General features: G+C 43.8%; 2 long non-coding RNA genes across 2 annotated transcripts in view; both read right to left on the bottom strand.

Annotated features, from left to right (window-relative positions):
• LOC140911185 (uncharacterized) overlaps nt 1-17,378 on the bottom strand; it is a 466,381-nt gene extending 449,003 nt beyond the window's left edge. The window contains exon 1 of the long non-coding RNA XR_012158854.2: nt 17,210-17,378. This is a non-coding gene — a long non-coding RNA (uncharacterized LOC140911185). The remainder of the gene's footprint in view (nt 1-17,209) is intronic.
• Nucleotides 8,910-15,660, bottom strand: LOC140911186 (uncharacterized). Its single transcript, XR_012158857.2, has 3 exons — nt 15,526-15,660; nt 14,531-14,621; nt 8,910-10,443 (listed from the first exon to the last, which is right to left on the bottom strand). It is a non-coding gene; the product is annotated as an uncharacterized LOC140911186 (long non-coding RNA).
• Nucleotides 17,379-23,332: the final 5,954 nt, after the last annotated feature.

The raw sequence follows: 23,332 nt of genomic DNA, 5'->3' as shown, positions 1-23,332 counted from the left end.
GTAAACTCTCTGGGTAAGTGCCTAGCACAACTTAGCAACAATCTTAGTTGGGGACTCTAGGCATTAGAGTAACACAAATAAATAATAATAAAGAGGTATCCTTAAAAAGAATCAGTGGTTCAATATTTTTCATAGTATAGTTTCTTTTTTGTCACTCTCCTCCCCCATACAAATGATCTGGGTACAGGAAAGAAGCACTGGATTCCAAAGAACTCAGTGGAGAAGGGCTGCCTATTCTAACTGTGTTCTGGGAATTACGTACATTTCTTATCTTGGAACTACAGGATATGGCAATAAATGCTATTAATCAGATATCTTTCTCACTTCATCTTTGTTAAGCATAAAAACATTTTTTCACTATGACAATGCTAGTTACAAAACTGAACAATCAATAGAGTAAGTTTTATCGTTAAAAAAAAACAAGCTGTAATAATACCCTATAAAATTGCAAAGTACAATGCAATGTGTTTTTTTTAATGAAATATAATTTTTATATGTACTGTGTACTTTCAGTACCATGGACCACTAACCAGACAATAGATGACAAGGCTGTGTCTCTGACTTGTTTTTATAGATATTTTACTTACAAAAAAATAAACTGTATATTCATCCAGGCAAGCCACATACTGATTCCTCTGCATTTGTCAAAGTAACCACAATCAACTATCTTTATAACTGGAGTGGCGTGTCCTACAAATATTGGAATGGAACAGTCTCCTCAGAAAAATAAGGAATTGTAAAAACAGTGGGTCTCCTGTTTTTGAAATGAAATGAAAACCTTCATGTTTTAAAATATTTAACACATGGAGAAAGCATATTCTCAGGTTGCCTCTTCTGGTGTTTTTCTGTTTTCCTTATTGCACTGCAGACAACCCCATGTTGTTATTTCCCTTTTTTCTTTTTCTTTTTTTTTTTGTAATCTTAAGTATAGTTTCTCTGTTCTGGACACATTCCAGCACAATGGGAACAAAATATTTTGTCATGTGCTATACATAGTAATTTCCTCTGAAATATCCTCTATTACTGGTAAAAGAAAGGAAATAAACCAGCTTTTTTCCCACTAGCAATTTGCTGCTCACATAAAAGTCTATGCTCCAAAAATCAGGCATAGGTAGCAGAGAGTACATTGGTACAGAAGACAGAGAATTTATTAAAACAAAAACAAGCAAACAAAACAAAAAACAGCTGAATGATCAGTCTGAACTGTGTGTTCAGGTTCCAAGATCAAAATCAACAAATGTGCATACAGGCACCACCGTCCTCTCTGCCCCAAATGAAAGATAATTAGGGTAAATCTGAAGAATTTGGAGCTTTACAGCTGATGTAAATTCTTACAATATGACACCACCACTTTTTCCTATTTAAATGTTATATTTATTAAGCATTAATTTATAATCATTACTAATAAAAGGACACACCATCAAGTTGACGTAAGCCCAAAGTATAGATCGTGAGACAAGTTTTTAGGAACAGGAAATGTCATACCAAATCAAACCAGTGGCCCAGTATCCTGTCTCTGGCCCTGATTCAGGAAAACATCCATAGGCATGTCAACACATAAGTACATGCTTAAGTCCTATGTAGGTCCCTGGGACTTAAGCACATGCTTAAAATCAGGCTTTCCTGAGTTGGGGCTTCTGACAACGGCCAGTACCGGATATTTCAGAGGAAGGTACAGGAGACCCCCATAGTGGACAATTAGAGAATTGCCAGCCAATATGGGACATTCCTTCTCCTAACCTCCATCACTTATCTCATCTAGAATAAAAAGTGTGTTGTTAAAATATCTCAGCTAAACATCCTAACACATTTGAAAGGTCTAGTGTAGACAAGACATGCTGTCTTTAACACATGTTAAGCTGGTCGTGTTACAGCCTAATATCTGTTAAAGAATATGCTGCCATGTCTACACTACACTCTTCAAATGTTAGTTGGAATGTGTCCACTAGCACATTCTAACAACACATCTTTAAACCCCAGTCTAGAAAGGACTTATGTCCTTCAGCATGAGGGACGATATCCCTTATATATAGTTTTCCCTTTCTAATCTAATGGTGGATGTTCTCATTATCCAGCTAATCCTAAAATTAAAAAAATCCGTTTTTTTTTAAATTCCAAAAATAAAAACATTGATTGGTTGGGATATAAACATTCCTCTGAAGTGTTTTCAAACCTAAAACTGAAGTATTTTGCCCGTGTCTAACATCTCAAGAGTAAAAATGATTAGAAATTCACTATAAACAAATGTGTAACTGACTAGTCTACTTCATTGAGTAAACAGAGAAAAATGAGGAAACAAACAAATGGTGAAGAGTACATTGAGGTTTTTGTTTAAATATTCATTGTAAGTTGTTGCCACATGATTAGGCTATTTTATTAAAATATGGAGACCAATTCTGTGCTGTGACTGGTTAGGAGGTACAGAAGTGGCTTTAGGTCACCTGGATTCTGAACTGCTGGAAGAGCTTGTTGCAGGGCAAGTACACCTTGTCCCCCTTTGTGGCAGGGCACAGGCATTGCAGCCCCACGGTTAAGTCTACCTGCCATCCCTTAGCCTCAGACCAGTACGGCCCAATGACCAGGGTCAATAGGGTCACCCTTGCTGTCAGGGCAGTATGGCCCAATGGCCAGAGTCAGTAGAACTGCCCACTCTCTCGGGCTGTATGGACTAGTGGTCACAATCGGTATGGCTGCCCTCCTTAACAGGGCTATTTGGCCTAGTGGCCAGGGTCAGGGATGTGGGCCGCCAACCAGGGGTAAGGGTAAAGGCGGTCAGGGTAGTGGGACCTGGGCCCTCCCTCTCCACTGGGTCCCAGCCCAGGGCCCTGGCAGTAGCAAGTGTGCGTGCCACTGAGTCACTGGCTCAAGATCCAGTTCGATATCCGGTCCACTTTCTAGCTCCCTTGGGCTACTTCCTACCTTATTTCATGATGCTGTGGTCTGGATGTCTTTGGAGTCTCCGGGTTCCTCAGCCTGCACTGCTCCCAGTGACTCCAGCCTCTGTTGGGCATCCACAGGTATCCAGGCATCTACCTGGGTCTCAGCACCTCTGCTCTCATGGTCTCAGGATCCAGTTGCTCCTGGACTGGAGCCTGCAAGGTGCATCCTTCCTCTCCAACAGTCACTATAGAATGAACAGGGCTGCTCCCTTTTATTCTGCTGCAACTGTTGGAGCAGGGACAAGGGGGCATGACTTCCTCTGCCCAGAGTTGTGGGGTTAACCCCTTCATGTCCAGTGTGGGGCAAGTACACCCCGTCACAGAGCTAAAATGCTTCCATCCCAGCATGATTTGAAGTAGCTCTAATTTATGGCAACTCTTAAGGGTTGCTTATGGGCTGCATCCCCATAGTGCACAATGTTATGCATAAGGCTACATTTTAGTCACGGGTATTTTTAGTAAAAGTCATGGACAGGATACGGACAGTAAACAAAAATTCACAGCCTGGGACCTGTCCATGACTTTCACTATATAATAGGGCTGTCAAGCAATTAAAAAAATTAATCACAATTAATAGCGCTGTTAAAAAATAATAGAATACCATTTGTTTAAATATTTTTGGATGTTTTCTACATTTTCAAATACATTGATTTCAATTACAACACAGATACAACATGTACAGTGTTCACTTTATATTTATTTTATCACAAATATTTGCACTGTAAAAAAACAAAAGAAACAGTATTTTTCAATTCCCCCATTACTAGTACTGTAACGCAATCTCTTTATTGTTAAAATTGAAGTTACAAATGTAGAATTATGTACAAAAAAACCCTGCACTCAAAAATAAAACAGTGTAAAACTTTAGAGCCTACCAGTCCACTCAGTCCTACTTCTTGTTCAGCCAATCGCTCAGACAAACAAGTTTGTTTACATTTGCAGGAGATAATGCTGCCCACTTCTTGTTTACAATGTGACCTGAAAGTGAGAACAGGCATTCTCATGGCACTGTTGTAGCTGGCGTTGCAAGATATTTACGTGCCAGATGTGCTAAAGATTCATATGTCCCTTCATGCTTCAACCACCTTTCCAGAGGACATGTGTCCATGCTGATGTTGGGTTCTGCTCGATAACGATACAAAACAGTGCAAACTGACGAATGTTCAGTTTCATCATCTCAGTCAGATGCTACCAGCAGAAGATTGATTTTCTTTTTTGGTGGTTCAAGTTCTGTAGTTTCCACATCGGAGTGTTGGTCTTTTGAGACATCTGAAAGCATGCCCCACACCTCGTCCCTCTCAGATTTTGGAAGGCACTTCAGATTCTTAAACCTTGGGTTGAGTGCTGTAGCTATCTGTGATGAAGTGGGACTGTTCTTAATGTTTCCTCTGAATACTGTAGGGGTGCCTCAGTTTCCCCTAGGCATTTCTTAAGTATCTAGGTGGTGGGATAAGGGTGTATGATCATTGCAGACCCCTAGAGGGCACGTGTGTGCAGGGGTCTGGACACAGAGAATGGCCAACACCCTGTTTCCTAGCAACTGATGGCCTGGCCCTTCCCCCCTGCAAGGTGAGAGCTAAAGGGTTGGAGAACAAAAGAATCAGGTGACCTCCTGGCCCAGGAAATGGACAAAGCCCAGAGGAGGAGGGGCTGGAGTGGGAGTCAGTTTGGGGCTGGATGGGGATGAGGAGTGAAGTGCAGACGTGGTTTTCTAGCTCACTGCCTCCCAAAATGGACCCAGCTGAGGAGTCCTGTTCTCTGTACCTACAAGCTTTATTTTAGACCATGTTCCTGTCATCTAATATACCTCTGTTTTACTGGCTGGCTAAGAGTCATGTCTGACTCCGAAGTTGGGGTGCAGGACCCTCTGGCTTCCCCAGGACCGCGCCTGGGCGGACTGGCTGTGGGAAGCGCACGGAGGGGCAGAGGATGCTGAATGCTCCAAGGTCAGACCCAGGAAGGTGGAAGCTGTGTGAGCTTCTTGCCCTGAAGACAGTCTGCTCACAGGAGGGAGACTTCACCAGCATCCTGCCTGGCTTCCAAGGGAGAAGTTCCAGAGCATCGCCCGGGGACTCCGTGACACTATCTTTAGAAATCTCACATTGGTACCTTCTTTGCATTCAGTCAAATCTGCAGTGAAAGTGTTCTTAAAATGAACAACGTGCTGAGTCATCATCAGAGACTGCTATAACATGAAATATATGGTAGAATGTGGGTAAAACAGAGCAGGAGGCATACAATTCTCCCCACAAGGAGGTCAGTCACAAATTTATTTAATGCATTATTTTTTTAATGAGCGTCATCAGCATGGAAGCATGTTCTCTGGAATGGTGGCCAAAGCATGAAGGGGCATATGAATCTTTAGCATATCTGGCACAAATACCGTGCAACACCAGCTAGAAAAGTTCCATGCAAACACCTGTTCTCGCTTTCAGGTTACATTGTAAATAAGAAGCGGGCAATATTATGTCCCGTAAATGTAAACAAACTTGTTTGTCTTAGCAGTCATCTGAACAAGAAGTAGGACTAAGTGGACTTGTAGGCTCTAAAGTTTTACACTGTTTTGTTTTTGAGTGCAGTTATGTAACAAAAAAAAACTACATTTGTAAGTTGCATTTTCACGATAAAAAGATTGCACTCCAGTACTTGTATGAGGTAAATTGAAAAATACTATTTCTTTTATCATTTTTACAGTGGAAATATTTGTAATCAAAAATAATATAAAGTGAGCATTTTGTATTCTGTGTAGTAATTGAAGTCAATATATTTGAAAATGTAGAAAAACATCCCAAAATATTTAATAAATTTCAATTGGGATTCTATTCTTTAACCGTGCAATTAAAACTGCAATTAATCGCAATTAAATGTTTTTAATTGCAATTAATTTTTTTGAGTTAATCACATGATTTAATTGCGATTAATCAACAGCCCTACTATATACCCTTAATTAAAACTTGGGCCAGGGGGCCATGGGTGCTGGGGGGACACTCCGGGAGCAGCATGGGTGCTGGGAGGGAGGCAGGCAGTGGTGTATGGCCCGGGCCCCCCATTGGTGCTGAGGAAGCGGCAGGCAGCCCAGGATCCCTGCTGGCACTGGGAGGGGGGGAGTGGGCAGCGACACACGACCGAGGACCCCGCTGGCACTGGTGGGGAGGGAACAGGTGGCGGAAAGTGATCCAGACCCCCTGCTACTGCTTGTGGGGGCAGCGGCACATGGACCGGGGGGGGGGGCATTGGGCAACGTGTGGCCCGGGACCCATGCTGGGGGTGGGGAGGATTGGCGGAGCTGGCAGGTTCCCTACCTGGCTCTGACTGCCATGTCTCTGCAGCTCCTAGGGGGAGGGGCGGCCAGGGGAGCTCCACACACTATTCCCACCACAAGCGCCGACTCCTCAGCTCCCATTGGCAGGGAATTGCAGCCAATGGGAGCTGCGGGGGCCGCACCTGCGGGCACGGGCAGTATGTGGAGCCCTCCTGACCCCTCTGCCTAGGAGCTGCAGGGACATGTCGGTAGGAGTCCCCCCGAGGTAAGCACCGTCCCACACCCCAATGCTTGCTGCAGTCCTGAGCCCCTTCCCATACCCAAACTGCTGGTGCTGCTGATCCAGAGGCTGCCTGGCTCGGGCAGTCCCTGAGCCAGCTGCACCGGCCACTGCAAAAGTCACGAAGGTCACAGAATCTGCGACTTCCGTGACCAACCTGCAGCCTTAGTTATGGGCACTTCCTCTTCCATCCCCAGCCCTGACCCCAGCAAACAACCCACGTCAGGGGCAGTGTTGGGCTGTTTATATTCATTCTGCACTGCCCCTGCACTGGGGGAATTCTTATCCAGCATTTGCAGCTCCTGTAAGGTCCCTCTACACTGCCTGAGTGGCATGTAAGGGTGAGGGAGCGGGTTAGAATTGAGCTCATTTTTAATATGACCGTGTCCCTTTTTTCAGTTGGAAACAAATGGGACGGGATGGGTGAGTGGAGGTGCAGGCATAGTATGTCACATGCTGCCTGAGTATCCCCTCTAGAACTGGTATGAAAAGGTGAGTAGAAGATGCCAACCAGCATGAGGAATTTAACAACAAAGTCTGCTGTCTCCATGACTTCCCAATCCCATGGATGCAGCGGGAAGACTGCCTGCATCCAGCAGGCCAAACAGAAGACAAATTTATGAACATTTGTAAAGAATTTCTTCCTTTGTTTGCACCTATATTACCTCTCCAGAGGATTGGACAACAGATATGGCAACTTTAGTGTACTTCTTACCAGAGAGAGAACTTCTAAAGACAATTACATCATAGTAGTGCCTAGGAGCTCTTTGCTAGCACATTTTGGGCCTGACTTCCAGAAGTACCAACACCAGTCTCAATTGCCCAGCTCCTGAAAGGCAGTTGGGCACCTAAATACCTTTGAAAATCTGGGCCTATGTGCCTGACCCTGTGAGTTGCTAAGCACCTTCTGCAGGTTGCTAAGTACTCTCAACTCCTACAGATGGCTCCTAGAAGGTTACGTTATTAGGTCACTTCCTCTCCCAGTGAGAGCAGAGTAGGGTGAAACACAACCATTCTCCCATTTTACACCCATGTTACACTCACTTTGCAGATCTGACTGTCTACACAAGATGCAAGACAGGGGAGAATCAGCCCCATAAATTGCCATTTTGTGTTTATATGTTAGCTATTTGGCCTTGTAGAAATACAAGTGGAGGAGAGCTGTTATACTGAGAAGGGGTTCACTTTACACAATGTATTTCAATTTATGTTAGGGCTTGGCTACACTTACGAGTTACAGCGCAATAAAGGAGCCCCGGGTGCACTAGCTCACTACCCATCTGCACTGGCAAGGCATGTGGAGCGCTTTGAGTCTGTGGCTACAGGGCTGCTGGTACTCCACCGTGGCGAGTGGAATAACGTTTGCTGCGCCCCAGCTGGAGTGCTGCAGTGCCAGGGTGAACGAGGTGTTGCATTACTGTGCTCTGATCAGCCTCTGGAAACGTCCCATAATCTCCTTAAGTCAAGTGGCCACTCTTATTGTTTTTGAATCGCTGCAGGAATGCATATATGCCCTTTGAAAGCTCCATTTCTGACAGCCAGCTGCTTATCTGCTCTGAGACAAAGCAACCATTAGTGTGGAATGCTGTGTGAGAGAGAGGGGCGGGGGATCTGCTGCTGTCTGAACTTACAAGACGGCATGCGGATATGTTCTCAACCCCCCACAAACCCACTCTCTCTCCCCACACACACACCACATTCCCTGTCACACTCCACCCCACCCCCCACATTTGAAAAGCACATTGCAGTCACTTGCATGCTGGGATAGCTGCCCATAATGCATTGCTCCCAATGCCACGGCAAGTGCCACAAATGTGGTCACGCCTGTGTGCTTGAAGCTGTCAGGGTGGACAGATTGCAGCGCTTTCCTTACTGTGCTCTCCGAAGGCTGGTTTAACTCTAAGCGCTCTACATCTGCAAATGTACCCATGCCCTCAGTAAAGTTTTAGCATTTAAATTGAACACTGTGGCATTCCAGTATTCACTCCTTTTGTTTGTTCTTTGCTGAATGGTTAAGCTGTACACAGTTAAGTGATTTAGTAGCTTGTTTAACTTGATTACATTCTGCACCTGGGGTTTTCCTAGACTGCATGTAAAGAGGAAAAAGGAGCAGGGAAGGCCAAAAAACAGGGGGGGGGATGGGCGGAGTAAGAGGGGGAGATTTACAAATCAAAAGGAAGTGTAACCATGAAATGGGTAAGGTGTAAGTTGCAATGCTGACCTGAGGTGTGTAAATCAGGAGGTGAGCTCAGCTGAGTTATACCAGTAGTGGTATATCAGTGAGAGAAGAGAATCACGCTTGCAATGTTTATGGAACTAGCCTCTTAAAAAAATAATGGGTGAATCTCTCTCTAAAATGAGAGGTTTCAGAGTAGCAGCCGTGTTAGCCTGTATCAGCAAAGAGAACAGGAGGACTTGTGGCACCTTGGAGACTAACAAATTTATTTGAGCATAAGCTTTTGTGGGCTATGGCCCACTTCATCAGATGCATAGAATGGAACATATAGTAAGATGATATATACACACATACAGAGAAGGTGGAAGTTGCCATACAAACTGTAAGAGGCTAATTAATTAAGATGGTAACTAGGAAAATGAGGGAGAGCATTCCGCTGCTGAGTGAACAGGAGAAGGGTCTGTACACACACTTGTGTTTACTTCTTAGGCCCTATCTATACTAGAAAGTTATACCACTTTAGCTATATTAGCATAGTTAGTGATACAACCCTCATAATGTGAATGCAGTTATATCGAGATTATATATATATGTGCTTTTTGCAGCATAGCTGCCTCCACACTAGGGTTTGGACTGGTATAACTATTTCAGTGAACAAATAAAAAACAAACACAGACCACCCTAACTGACCTACCTATCCAAAAACTGTATATAGACAAGGCCTTAGTAGGGAGAACACAGGGAAGAGTATGGGGGTAAACATAAATGACATTTGTAGATACTGCTAAACTGGGAAGTGTTGTGATGAGAGGGATCATAGATACGGAACTAGAGAAATCAATGGGAGCTGCTGGGTGCTCAACACTTTTGAAAATTCTGCCACTAAGGTCTAAAGGTCACCCAGACCTTAAACATCTTGGAGTTCTGCTGGGGAAGAGGGGAAACCTTATCACCAATACATGATTTGTAAAATCAGGGACTTAATCCACTGCTGCTGATGCCAAGAGATGCAGACTGCACTGCCTTGAGTCAAAAAGGACCATTTACTCAGGGCCTTTCACCAACAGGGTAAAGTCAGACCGTATTCTAACAACGCCCTCCTGAAAGGGTCTGCCAAAGGAAGACAGCTTTCATTTCCACTGTGGGATCCTGCCAGAGGAGTTTGCCTAGAGGATGTACTGAATCAGCACATCCCCCACAGCTGCCCTGGCTATGTCTTCTCCCTTATCAGCATCACCCATTTTGGGGGGCTGTGTTGGCACCTGCAGGCTCCTTAGTGAAAGAGAAATTGGAGGCACCCTCCACATAGGACTCTGAATGGACTTTCCACCTCCAGGGCTGGACCATCAGAATAAACCTGGCTCAAACAGTTTCTACACATCAGCTTTCTATATCAGCATAGGGAGTTTCTGGAGCTTTGCTCAGCAGGCTGACAAAGAGGCCATGACGAGTGAAAGTTGGAAGCACTCACAAAAGCCTCCAGTTCTAGCTATAGCTCAGAAATCTTTTCCCCATCCACAGCCTCCAGCAGTAGCCAGCGTTCAGGATTCAGCTCTACAGCTTTTCGGCCCTCCTCATATTCCAGTAATGAGCACATTGCATATACTTTCTACTTGGCCATTTCAGCCTTGACAGGGACCTTTTCCAGAAGACTGAAACAAAACAGTTGTACAATAGAATTTTTGGCAAGCCCTCCTGTATCAGCCACATCCAGGTCTTCAAGCAGAGCTCCTTCTTGGCCAGTAGACATCTTCTGAGCCTGTAAGTGCACCTGGAGAATCCATGCCTGTGTATGACATTAGGAGACAGATGGAATCACTCAGCCCTTGGAAACAACAGAGAAAGGGCTAGACATGCAGCTGCAGACTGGGAGATGACAGGAGCTTCCATTGCAGCCATAACAAGAACAGGATATCCCAGGAAAAGTAGATGTCTCCCCTCTTCACCCCAGTCTGACTTTCCCCTCATGTGTCTCACACTGAGATCTCTCTTCCTATTATGTCAAGTGTTAAAAGAACCTTTGATTTTCCTACCGATGAGGAACAAAGTAGATTCAAGCTGGTGTACTCAGACACAAAGTAAGGAAGAGAAAAATATATTGTCAAATAGTCCTTCCTGTGCTTCTAAAGCAATTTCTCACTTTCTCCCTCAAACCCCAATTCCATCCCCTTCTCTGGTTCTTCAGAGTTCCTCCCTTTCTATTCCCCACTCTCACCTGCCAGTTAGGGGCATCGGAAGTGGGAGTAGCAGGAGGAGTTGATGTCCAGATAAGGAATTTCTGGAGCTCGCTGCCTTTCCTATCAGAAGGCAGGAGCAGTAATTTATAGGGGGGGGAGAAAAGTTGTCCTATCTGGGAGTCTCCTACTCACCTCCTCTAAAGGAAGATCTGCCCAATCCCACAGTCTTCCCCTCCCTTCCTGGGGGAAGAGAGAAAGTAGAACCACTGCTGTCTCTGGCTGTTTCCCCTTCCCTACAGGAAGAGAGGTGCAGGTACACCCTGCCCCCCACTCTGGGGGGGAATATATTACATAATCCATAGAATATGTGTAAAATAGCTTTTGAAATAACTGTTTTCTAAAATGCCAGAAGTCATATGGAGGATTCCAAAGCTTTCTGGGGAAGAAGAGCCCACCGGGCATCATATTTTCATTTACTTTTAGATTGATTCATGTTCTGCATCCTGGGAATGTTCCTAATCTTGATAGAAATGGGGTTAAAAGTGCTAGGAATGTTCCCCTATGCAGCTCCACACCACTGCATGCACAGATACTTTGTCCGTCTGACTACAAACCTATCTGGGACCTGAATGCTTTTTTCCCCTTCATCCCTATTCTCCTCTAGATGGATACTTACATTACAAGATAATGCAACAGTACATCACCACATGATGGCAAGACTGACAGCCACCAAAACAGTCAAGCTCCCCCCGCCTATCAAGATCAATTTTAACCACTGATTTTTGATACCAAGAGAGCGCAATAGTAGGCACAACATGTTCACCATGAACATCACAGAAAACCTACAGAGGGACATACACAAGGAGAAGATACCACAGCCTCGTAAGAAACTCCAGTTTTACAGTGGATGCCATTCTAAGGTGAAAAGGTACAATAATCTTTCAGTGCCAACCAGCTTCTGTATATTAAGGAACATTCAGCTCCAACGTTGTAGGATATTGTTAATGTTCTGGCTACCATAGGGAATAAATAACTTATGACATATGGCAAAGTGCCCTACTTCTGCTTTGTTATCAACTATATCTATTCTATTAATCTGACATGCTGAGAACCAAATACAGATTTTTTTTATCTCTGCAACTGCCACCCATCTGTTTCTGGAAGTCTGGAAAGTCTCAGTGAGTGGTATGTGCTCACTTGTAAAGGCATCTGCAAATTTCTGGTACTGATTTACAGTACACTAACTCTTCCTGTAATTAGCATGCCAACAGTTATAGTATTTGCTGTGCGAACATTTCTGATGTTACATGCTGTAAACATGACTGACAATCTATGGTATCTTCTTGTCATTGATCTTTTTTAGAGAATTAAAATTGTTTTTTTTCAGGCCAACTCAGCAACCTAGTGTCAGTCCAGCCTTCCACTGCAGGAGACTTGGGTAAGACTCCTGGGGCCAGAGTAGGCTGCTTATTTGCGTTTTGCATATATGTTTCTGTACCACATAGAGAGGACTGGCCAGGACTCTTCCTGTCAGCAGTAGCGTGGCAGATGGCAATGTATTTTTCCTCTGCAGCTCTTCTAGCCTCTGTTGAGCCCAAGATTAAAAAGACTAGGTCTGGGAATGAAAGCTGGCTGGGTCTCTTGAATGGCAAAGCAATGCAATTCCACTATGTTGGTTCTATTATAACCTAAAAGACAATGCAGTATATGGGAGACTAAGCAATGGTTTTCAGTTACACTAGTGCAAATCTGGAGTAACTTCAGTGACTATGTTGTTCTGCCAAGTCAGTGGAATGGCTTTGGATTTCCACAAGCATAACGGAGACCAGAATCTGACTTGGGTTTCTTACTAGAGCTAGGCATCTAAATGGGAACTGTACATGCATTTCATTGCAAGTACAAAATTGTAGTTCATTGAGCCTAAAAATCAGGTCCATTGCAAGTAAAATATTTAGACACTTCAGTGATATCAAGTAGGTCAATAAAGGCACATCTACCTTGGGAAAAGAGCTTTCAGGCCATTTGCTCTATCTCCTACCAGTGAAGGATTTTTCCCTACAATACATTTGCTAGTGCTAGCATTCGGTGAACAGTGAAGCAGTTAAGTGAGATGGTGTGTGTATAGATTCCAAACAGCTATCTGTAATCAGGGGAACTTCAGGGCACCGAGAGTATAAGGATACTGTTGTCATTACAAAAAAAAATAAGGAAAGAAAAAATCAGTAAGTGCTAATTGTGCAAATATTAACACAAAAAGTTTTAGATTCAATTTAACCGCTGATTGAGTCAGAATCTGTAATAAAACAGGTCTATAACTGGGAATCAGACTAACATAATCCTGGTACAATTCAAGCTCAATATGACCTTGGGCAAAATAAGCATAAAACTACTGGCACAGTACGTCAGACAACCCAGCAGAATTGCTAAGACATTTCAGAAGGGCATGATTTACTGTGCCCAAATAGCACTTAAGTTCAGAGGAATTAATACTAACAACTCAAGTGAGACATCATAAGTCAATGATTGAAAGCCTCCGCTAATGTTGTCTCAGCCCTCTGAAGACTCATGAAGCCCTCAGAAATTCCTCAGAGATTATATGTAATTAAATGCTACGCAACTGAGAAAACAAGTTCTTGTTCAAGAATGTTTGACAAAAATGGCTAATCAGTCCTAGACCTATGCATCTGGAACCGGTGCAGATTTTAGTCTATTTATTTATTTTAAGCAAAGGCCTGTAATAGTAGCCATTTTCAAAGCAAGCAACATAACACCCATTGCCAGAGGATGAACAAAACAATTCTGGTCACCAGAGGAATTGTCTCAGGAATACATTCTTTGAGTAATTTAGTTGGAGAAGAATCAAGCATGTGATTAGTGGGATTTAATTTTGAAATCGCAGCAATCCTGAATGCTGAGATCATTGCGGAGGGGAAGGGGGATTAGGGTTTGGGTTTTAAAGAAAAAAAACAAAAAAAAAACTGTAATAGCAATAGCAGGAAATCAGGCAGTCGGAGACATTCTGGGTGATGGGAAAAGCAGCTCTGATACCATCAATTTTTACTCTGGAAAAACTGGAGAAAAGTCATTACAGTGAAGGGATAAACCCTTTCATTAGGATGTAAGAAAAATGCTCTACCAAAAAGCTGTCTAGAATTACTCCTGCCATTTGCACTGAAACCAGACTTAGAATATTAAGGTTTAGCACGCTTGGAGCCCACATTGTACTTGAATGGATCAATTAGTTTTCCAAGCACTACAGCCGACACATAGGCTGGGCTTTCCAGATGAGCCCAAGGGAGTTAGGCACCCAACTTTCACTGAATTTCATTGGATTCAGGCACCTAAATGTTTAGGCCCATTTGAAAAATCCCAGCTGTAAATTATAGCTCCTTAGCTGACATTTCAGCCTTTTGCCAACCATGTTCACCTGACCTAAGTCCATCCTAAAAAAGGGTAGATGAAGTGTGGCAAGTATTATATTGCACTACAGTTTTCAACTGGAAGAAGAGTTTTCTTTTTCAACCCTGATCTAGTCCACTAGGAGTAAACAGGACAGCCACAGTGAGTTCCCATACTTCTGAGCTGCTGTTTTCTGTGTGCAAGCAAGGAGCGTGATTTACTCTGTGGAACAGGGAACAAAAATGCATTAAAGACTATGAGCACTCAGATACTGTAGCAATGAAGTGATAAAAGTACCTTGGATAGATAGAATTAGCAAAAAGACCCAGTCTTTCAGGCCACTATGTTCCTCCTCAAGGCTTTCATCCCTCAGGCTGTTCAAGGTATGCTGTTGACAACACCAAGTCTTACATCACCAGAAACCCAAGACAGGAAAACCTCCAAATGGACTACTACATCAGAACTATAACAAGGTATGGAAGTAGAATTGCCAACCCTCCCGGTTTCAGCAGGAGTCTCCCAGAATCAGGCTTCATCTCCCAGAGGCTACTGCAGCCAAACCAGGAGATTTTAGGCATTAAAAGTCCAGTGGTGCAGAGGGGCTAAGACAAGCTCCCTGCCTGCCCTGGCTCCACGCCACTCTTGGAAGTGGCTGGCACATCCCTGAGACCCCTGGGGAAGGACCAGGGGGTCTCCATGCGCTGCCCCTGCCCCAAGTGCCGAGTCTGCAGCTCCCATTGACTGGGAGCTGCAGCCAGTGGGAGCTGTGAAGGTGGTGCCTGTGAGCAGGGGCAGTGCGCTAAGACCCCCCCCCCCCGCACCGCACCTAGGAGCCGCTGCCAGAGGGATGTGCCGTTGCTTTCAAGAGCTATTGAGGTAAGTGGTGCCCCTCCCACCCCCTCCCACTGCAACCCCCTGCCCCAGCCCAGAACCTGCACCCAAACTCCCTCCAATCCTGCACCCCAACCCCCAGCCTCAGGCTCAGCCTGGAGCCACCTCCTACACACCAAACCCCTCGGCCCTACCCCCCCCCAGACCAGAGCCCACACCCCTCCTGCACCTCAACCCCCTACTCCAGCCTGGTGAAAGTTAGAGAGGGTGTGGGAGAGCGAGTGACAGAAGGAAGGGGGCTAGAGTGAGTGGGGGAGCAGGGCCTCGGAGAAAGGGTGGGCCTTGGGGAAGGTGTGGAACAAGGGTGTTTGGGTTTCTAAGATTAGACAGTTGGCAACTCTATATGGAAGCTTCCTTATTCCAAAGGATCCTCCTCTTCCGTCCCCCAAGCAGCTACTCACAGAGTTTCTTGTCCTGCTCCTAGGAAATCTGATTGACCTTTGGAGAAGCAGATTGTTTCAGTCTCTAATAGGCAGACAGTGCTATGGAAGCAGCACTTCCGAACAGCAAGGCAGGGGCAAGAGCAGAGAATTAGGAAGGGGTGTGATGGGAAAGAAAGAGGAAGTAAACCAGCAAAGGATGGACGGGGGCGGGAGGGAGGGCAAAGTAATCAGACTCCGTGTAATGAGTCGGAGTGGAAGAAGATTAGAGATCAAGATTAAAAAAGAAAACAAGAGAGGTTAACAGGGGGAATGGGAGAAGAACTTGGAGGTGGGAAAAATCATCCAGAAGAAAGGAGACTCGGGGAAGATAAAGTAAACATAATCCAGAATTGCAGTTTATTTAACATGCTATACACGCACACAATCAACTAAAGGGACTGTTCAGAGCTGATGGAGAGAGAGCAGCAAGAGGAAGCTATATGCAGAGCCCAAATTGCATCATTCCTACAAAGCCCAGGAACAATGCTTCATATTCTCAAGTGTGATCTACTGGCACCTTTTCTATTAACTATTCACATACATATAGGTAGCGCTCTGCTATAACATTGGTTTCCTTACCCTGCACCATCAAATTTGTGCAAGGGGTGATGAACGTGCATACTCAAAGGCAGAATTTAGCTGTTAGATTTTAGGTTTGTCCAAAGAAGTGAAGGGGTCATTCCTCGTATATTACTACCTGGTAAAGACTGTGGTCTGACCAAATCAAGATCATATTGAAATCAACAGGAGTTTGCTCTTTAAATAGATAGGTCCATGATTTGACCCTCTGCATTTAAAGAAGGATGGTTATCAGTGTATTAATTAGAGGAATGAATAACAATGTGAGAAGTACTGTTGCCCTCAGATTATCTGATTTTAAAGAAAAAAAGTCCCTGCAAGCTGGTGAGGCGAAGGCAGAATATCATTGTTTAAACCCAATAATTTCCCTTTCCTCCCTCACCTGAAGTCTAGCATTCAGGCAAAGCACCCAATAATAATTCCATTCCGAGAAAAAGCAGTTCTTCCCCCAGCGAAACTGTGAGCTAAACATACTGGCAAAATGTACCTCCTCTGGGAAGCAGAGGCAGCAGAATGGTTGTTAGAAGGGATCAAAAGATCAAGAAGAGATCCTGAATGTGACTTGGAAGAAAAGTTTATCAAATAAATAATCTAGTTCCTATGTGGCCTGTGCAGCCTCGTCTGGACTCTCTCAGGCACGTTCAATTTTCTAGTGTTAAGTGATACTGCGATGAAAAGCCATATGCTTGTAACCCTTCTGCCAGGTGGAGCCGGCAGCAACTAGGGCTGGGTTCAATATCTAGGGGTGGGTTCCTTTTCAACAACACCACAACACAGAACCAGCTCAAGCCCCCATCCAGTAACCTGGGAAAGTTATACACCACTCCTAGGCACCTCTGAGAGAAAATACTTCCCCACTTGCAAGCACGGAGTCTGAGTGGAGAAAAGAAACTTTTAATGAAAGGAGGGAAGTCACCCAACATTAGGGAAAATGCCACAAGCAGGATTCATAATCATAAAACCGTGAGCAGGACACCCACCCCAGAGTGTGTGGGGCAGTGCCTTTTGCCTCACGTTCTTGAGTTCTGCAACCAAGAGTTCATTTTCTGTGCCCCCCTCTGCTCCCTCACCATACCCCACTCACAGTGGTTGTCCTTGGTCAGTGAGGACCCAGGGTTCAGAGGTGCATCTCTGAGTTCACCTCCCACCCAGGGAAGAAAGCATCTTGTTGCTCTGCCATTTGAGCACTTGCTCTGGCTGGCTGCCCCACCAGCCACTGGTTCCACTCCGACCAGCCATTCCTGCCAGCCAACTGACAGTTACCTTCTACTGCCACCTGCCTCTCTGCTGTGACCTCTTCAAGTCAGTCTTAGTGACTATCAGCTCTTAGTAACTTTCAGTTTTTAAGCAGGCTGGGCAGAAATGCTGTACCACCACAAGTGATCTCAGTTATTTTAGCACTTAAAATAACAAGCTCTAACTTTAAACAGTGGGCAGAAACAGGTTAAACCAAATCAGGGACCCTTAGGAAGAGTCCACACTTCTTGGCTGGGACATCTGTCCCTAACCCTCTTATTTTCACAGAGGTCTGGCATTTGAGCCCCTGGCTTAACAAGGTCTTTTCAGCTGAGGGTGACTCCCCTCACTTGGGACAGATTAAGCACAGTTCTGCTCCCCTCTTTTCGTACAACAAAAACAAGACATTTTACTACCCTGGCATTCTAAAAAGTGATTTGTAACCCAACACCAGCCAAAGTTGATCAATTTGAGCAACACAGCTCCATCTGCTGGATATTTTGGCAGAGTAGGTGTGTTCATGTTTGCTCCTGAAGTGTCTCCCCGTCGCAGCTAGCTGTCAGGGGAGAACTCATTCAAACCCTGCTGACAAACTATATGCTTCATAATAGATACATGAGACTAGGGTTTGCCAGTCACCAGAAAAATAATTTAATCTGCTGGTTTTTTGTTTGTTTTTTTTTAAACATGGGTCTAAAGATTTGCATTATCACCACAATATATTGGGATAGCGAATGTTAGAAGTTTGTGTCCAGCTAAAGATGCTGTAGCATTCCCACTTCCACAGTTTAAGAGATAATAGATCAAAACTCTTGAAAATACAGCAGCTGTCTGCCCACCAACATGCAAGCGCAGTGCGCTTGTGTGAGAGAGGGTTTGAGTTGTGAGAGACAGTGAGGACACTGCATATCTAGAGAGAGAAAACACATAGATAAGTGGCTGTTGAAAGGGGGAGATTGTAGAGTTGCCTTGTGGTTGGGACGGGCTTGCCTTGTGGAGGTGCCAGTTTATTTGCATTTAAAAGATGGAAACCCTACATGAGATGTCAGAGTTAAATATACCATAGTGGTATTAATTTTGTATTCCCAAGAAAGACAGACTATTTTTAAAAGATATGGTCAGGTACTATTTTTAATAAAAGAGGTAAAGAGAATTTTAAAAAGACTTTCATTGAAAATTAAGTACTATTAAATGTCTAACTTTCTTCTGACCACTTCAGCCACTTATTAATCTTTGCATTTCATTCAATTTGGACAATAAACACAGATGGGTCAATTTCTTGTTATGCTTGTAGTCAATGTCAATTTCTGGGAATAGAAATATAGGAATTGCCAGACTGGATCAGCTCAGTGGCCCATATAATTCAACAGCATGCATCAAACACTGGGCAACACCAGCCACTTTAGAGGAAGGTGCAAGCAAGACTGGATTTAGGGGCATGTGATCATAGAATATCAGGGTTGAAAGGGACCTCAGGAGGTCATCTAGTCCAACCCCCTGCTCAAAAGCAGGACCCATACCCAATTAAATCATCCCAGACAGGGCTTTGTCAAGCCTGACCTTAAAAACTTCTAAGGAAGGAGATTCCACCACCTCCCTAGGCAACGCATTCCAGTGTTTCACCACCCTCCTAGTGAAAAAGATTTTCCTAATATCCAACCTAAACCTCCCCCACTGCAACTTGAGACCATTACTCCTTGTCCTGTCCTCTTCTACCACTGAGAATAGTCTAAAACCATCCTCTCTCGAACTACCTCTCAGGTAGTTGAAAGCAGCTATCAAATCCCCCCTCATTCTTCTCTTCTGCAAACTAAACAATCCCAGTTCCCTCAGCCTCTCCTCATAAGTCATGTGTTCCAGACCCCTAATCATTTTTGTTGCCCTTCGCTGGACTCTCTCCAATTTATCCACATCCTTCTTGTAGTGTGGGGCCCAAAACTGGACACAGTACTCCAGATGAGGCCTCACCAATGTCGAATAGAGGGGGAACGATCACGTCCCTCGATCTGCTCGCTATGCCCCTACTTATACATCCCAAAATGCCATTGGCCTTCTTGGCAACAAGGGCACACTGCTGGCTCATATCCAGCTTCTCGTCCACTGTCACCCCTAGGTCCTTCTCTGCAGAACTGCTGCCTAGCCATTCGGTCCCTAGTCTGTAGCTGTGCATTGGGTTCTTCCGTCCTAAGTGCAGGACCCTGCACTTATCCTTATTGAACCTCATCAGATTTCTTTTGGCCCAATCCTCCAATTTGTCTAGGTCCCTCTGTATCCTATCCCTGCCCTCCAGTGTATCTACCACTCCTCCCAGTTTAGTATCATCTGCAAATTTGCAGAGTGTGCAATCCACACCATCCTCCAGATCATTTATGAAGATATTGAACAAAACCGGCCCCAGGACCGACCCCTGGGGCACTCCACTTGATCCAGGCAACCAGGTGGGATGCCAGGCTTGCAGGGCACCAGGCTTGGGGTGCTGTTTCTGTTGTTAGCAACAAAAGAGAAAATAGAATGTTTGAAGTAAAATGTTTCAGGTATTCCATATGTGGATTTCCCCCCCCCCCCCAATCTCCTAGAACATTCTGGACCTTTGTAGAATCTCATGGAACCTTCCAGACTTTGGAGAACTATATTTTCCTTGAAGCTCCTAGAATGTTGATAGCCATGCCCTCATGGATGTATACAGGTGCAGGGCAGTCAGTTAGTGAGATACAAGAATGAAGTGATAGCCCAGCTATGATATTGTGAACCTTGTTTTATTGTAAAAAGAAAAAGGAGTACTTGTGGCACCTTAGAGACTAACCAATTTATTTGAGCATAAGCTTTCATGAGCTACAGCTCACTTCATAGGATGCATTCAGTGGAAGATACAGTGGGGAAGATTTATATATACACAGAACATGAAACAATGGGTGTTACCATACACATTGTAAGGAGAGTGATCACTTAAGATTAGCTATTACCAGCGGGGGGGGGGGGAAGAAACCTTTTGTAGCAATAGTCAAGGTGGGCCATTTCCAGCAGTTAACAGGAACATCTGAGGAACAGTGGGGGTGGGGAAATAAACATGGGGAAATAATTTTACTGTGTGTAATGACCCATCCACTCCCAGTCTCTATTCAAGCCTAAGTTAATTGTATCTAGTTTGCAAATTAATTCCAATTCAGCAGTCTCTCACTGGAGTCTGTTTTTGAAGTCTTTGTTGTAATATTGAAACTTTTAGGTCTGTAAGTGAGTGACCAGAGAGATTGAAGCGTTCTCCAACTGGTTTATGAATGTTATAATTGACATCTGATTTGTGTCCAAACTGTATTTGTGTTTAAAGACTTGGAGTGTAAGTATGATTAATGAAGGACATATTAAACAATATGCCAGAGATATCAATATCTACACAATATAAAAGAAATACTGTTATTTCTTTTGCCATGCTTAAAGACATAATGTTTAATGACTAAGACTGCAGAACAGACTTTTACTCTCCCTCATACGGTGTGTTTTCCCCTGTAGAGAAACAAAGATGCCCCCAAAGAAGCCTTCAGAAACTCAGTATAGGAAGCAAAATGCTCAATTGCAATCTAGTTCACAGCAAGGGGACATCTAATGGGAAAATATCTGAAAACAGAACACTATAGGCTGGGGCTTTAGGCAGCAGCAATTATCCCGGTACAGAAGAAATTTAGGACCAAAGCATAAATGATGGAAGTCCTATTACTAAGAAATTGGCAGATTTACCTGAAACTAAGTAATGGAACTGTGAGGAAAGTGATGGAGACTCATCCAGTTTTCCTGGAGGTTTAAAGGAGAGCGATGATAAAGAAGAACGTGGCTCACATGAAAAAAGGAGAGTAATGACAAAGAAAAAAATCTTGTCTATATGAAATGGAGATGAAGAAGAATCAGCCTTGCAGGATGACAAACAGCAGTGAGAAAAATTTCATACACAAATAGATATATCAGATCCTGCTTTATGGCCAGGAGTCCTAAACTCTGCTGATATTAATCGTACAATTTTTATTGGGCTGAGCAAAATTGAGGATGACATTTCCAGTAAAAGAGCAGAAGTGACTTTTCAAAAAAAAAAAGTCACACTGCAAAGGAGGGCTCAAGAATAATGAGAAATTGAATCAGCATTGGCTAGTTTACTGGAAATCAACTGACAAAGTGTTCTGTTTTGTTGCAAAATATTTGACAAGAATGCCAAACTGCCCCTTGCACTTTCTGGGCACAACTACTGATGCTCTGAAGCAACATGAAGAGTCACCTATCCATTTTACGGCCTACTCTAAATGGATGGAGGTGGAGTCCAGGCTCAAGCTGAATAAATGCTTAGACACAGAAAACCAGTGCATTATTAATGTAGAAACTCCACATTGGAGGAACATGCTTGAGTGTCTGATCTCAGTTAGCCAAATTATTCTTTGTAAGGAAGAGGTTCACGAAAGCTCATGCTCAAATAAATTGGTTAGTCTCTAAGGTGCCACAAGTACTCCTTTTCTTTTTACAGTGAGCAGTTCGTAAAGAACCTGCAGAACCTGTTTTACTGCAGCAAAACAACTCAAAACAAAATGACTGACCTTATGGCAAGCAAGGTGCTTGATAATAGATTGATGCAGCTCAGCAAAGCTAAGTACTACGCCATAACAACGGATTGCATTCCCAACATTAGTCACGGTGAAAAGATGTCATTTACAGTAATATTTGTTGATGACAGGGATGGTTGTATCCAAGTAAAGGAACACTGTTTCCAGTCTGTGGACAACTCTACTAGAAAAGGCCTAACAGAACTGTTTATGAACATTTTGAAGGAGAATAAAATAAAGCTTCAGGACTGCTGTGGCCAAGGCTATGTCAATAGCATGAATGTGAAGGGAAGAAACAGTGGCATCCAGGCAAGGATCCTTGTACTGAATCCAAGAGCTTCCTTTGTCCCTCAACCTGTTTGTGTCAGATGCAGTGTCATCTTTAGATTCGGTGTACTGCAAAGGATGTGTTGTGTTTTCAGCATTAGCTATCAGATGGAAGATCCGCAGGAACAGTGTTACAAATCTGACTGTGAAGTTGACACTTGCTGGAAAAGCCGCATTGATAGCATAAGCCAGTGAAGTACCAAGTTTCTGAGGTTTATGATGCCCTGATGGAACGGGTGCAATTGAGTAAAGTCAAGGCTGGAATCTGACATGAGGACCAAAGCCTGGCAAACCAGATCACTGACTTTAAATTTCTGGTCTCAGTTGTGCTTTGGCACAATATCCTGTTCCAAATAAATGTCAAATTGGACAACATCCATAACATTTTGGAACACAGGAAGCACTCTCCACTCCAAGTTCTCCAATTCATTCATGGTGCAGAGCTGAAGGACACTTTTCCTAATGTGTGGATAGCTTTAAGGATTCTGCTCACGCTGCCAGTCAGTCACAAGGGATGAGTGCAGCTTTTCAAAGCTCAGGCTCACTAAAACATATCTTCAGTCGAAGATGGCTGACAAGAGACATTGCTTGCTATATTATTGCTTGAAAATGCTATTGGCCAGTCTTTAAATTTCTGACACTGTGCTTCAGTTCATGATGGCAAAGGCTAGAAAAGAGACCTTTTGAACTGAAGAATTAGGGTTAACATTCAAAAGCTGTCACCTAGTTAATACTGGTCCACCCAATATTGGTGCACTGTTCAATTTCTTGATTTTAGGAGATTTCAGTTATTCTTAAAATTAAAGTTTCTGTAAGCTAGAGAAAATGAATAGTTTTATTTGCTTATAAATGGCATGAATAAATACAGATTTACAGATCCTAGCATGCAAATGTGTTATCTTATATGACCGTGTAGCAGTGCCCCCTTTGGTCCTGCCTCTGCTGCATTTGAAAACCATTCAGAGACCCTGGGGCTCCGCAATCACCAGTGCAGTTTATTTACAGCATGTACTCCCACCACCTTCTCACCATATACAGCTTGGGTTTTCAACTATAAGGACTTC

This window comes from Lepidochelys kempii, chromosome 5 (assembly GCF_965140285.1).
Source record: "Lepidochelys kempii isolate rLepKem1 chromosome 5, rLepKem1.hap1, whole genome shotgun sequence".
Taxonomy (NCBI): Eukaryota; Metazoa; Chordata; order Testudines; family Cheloniidae; genus Lepidochelys; species Lepidochelys kempii.
The sequence above is the reverse complement of the archived record's forward strand: the minus strand, read 5'-3'. Positions and strand labels throughout refer to the sequence as shown.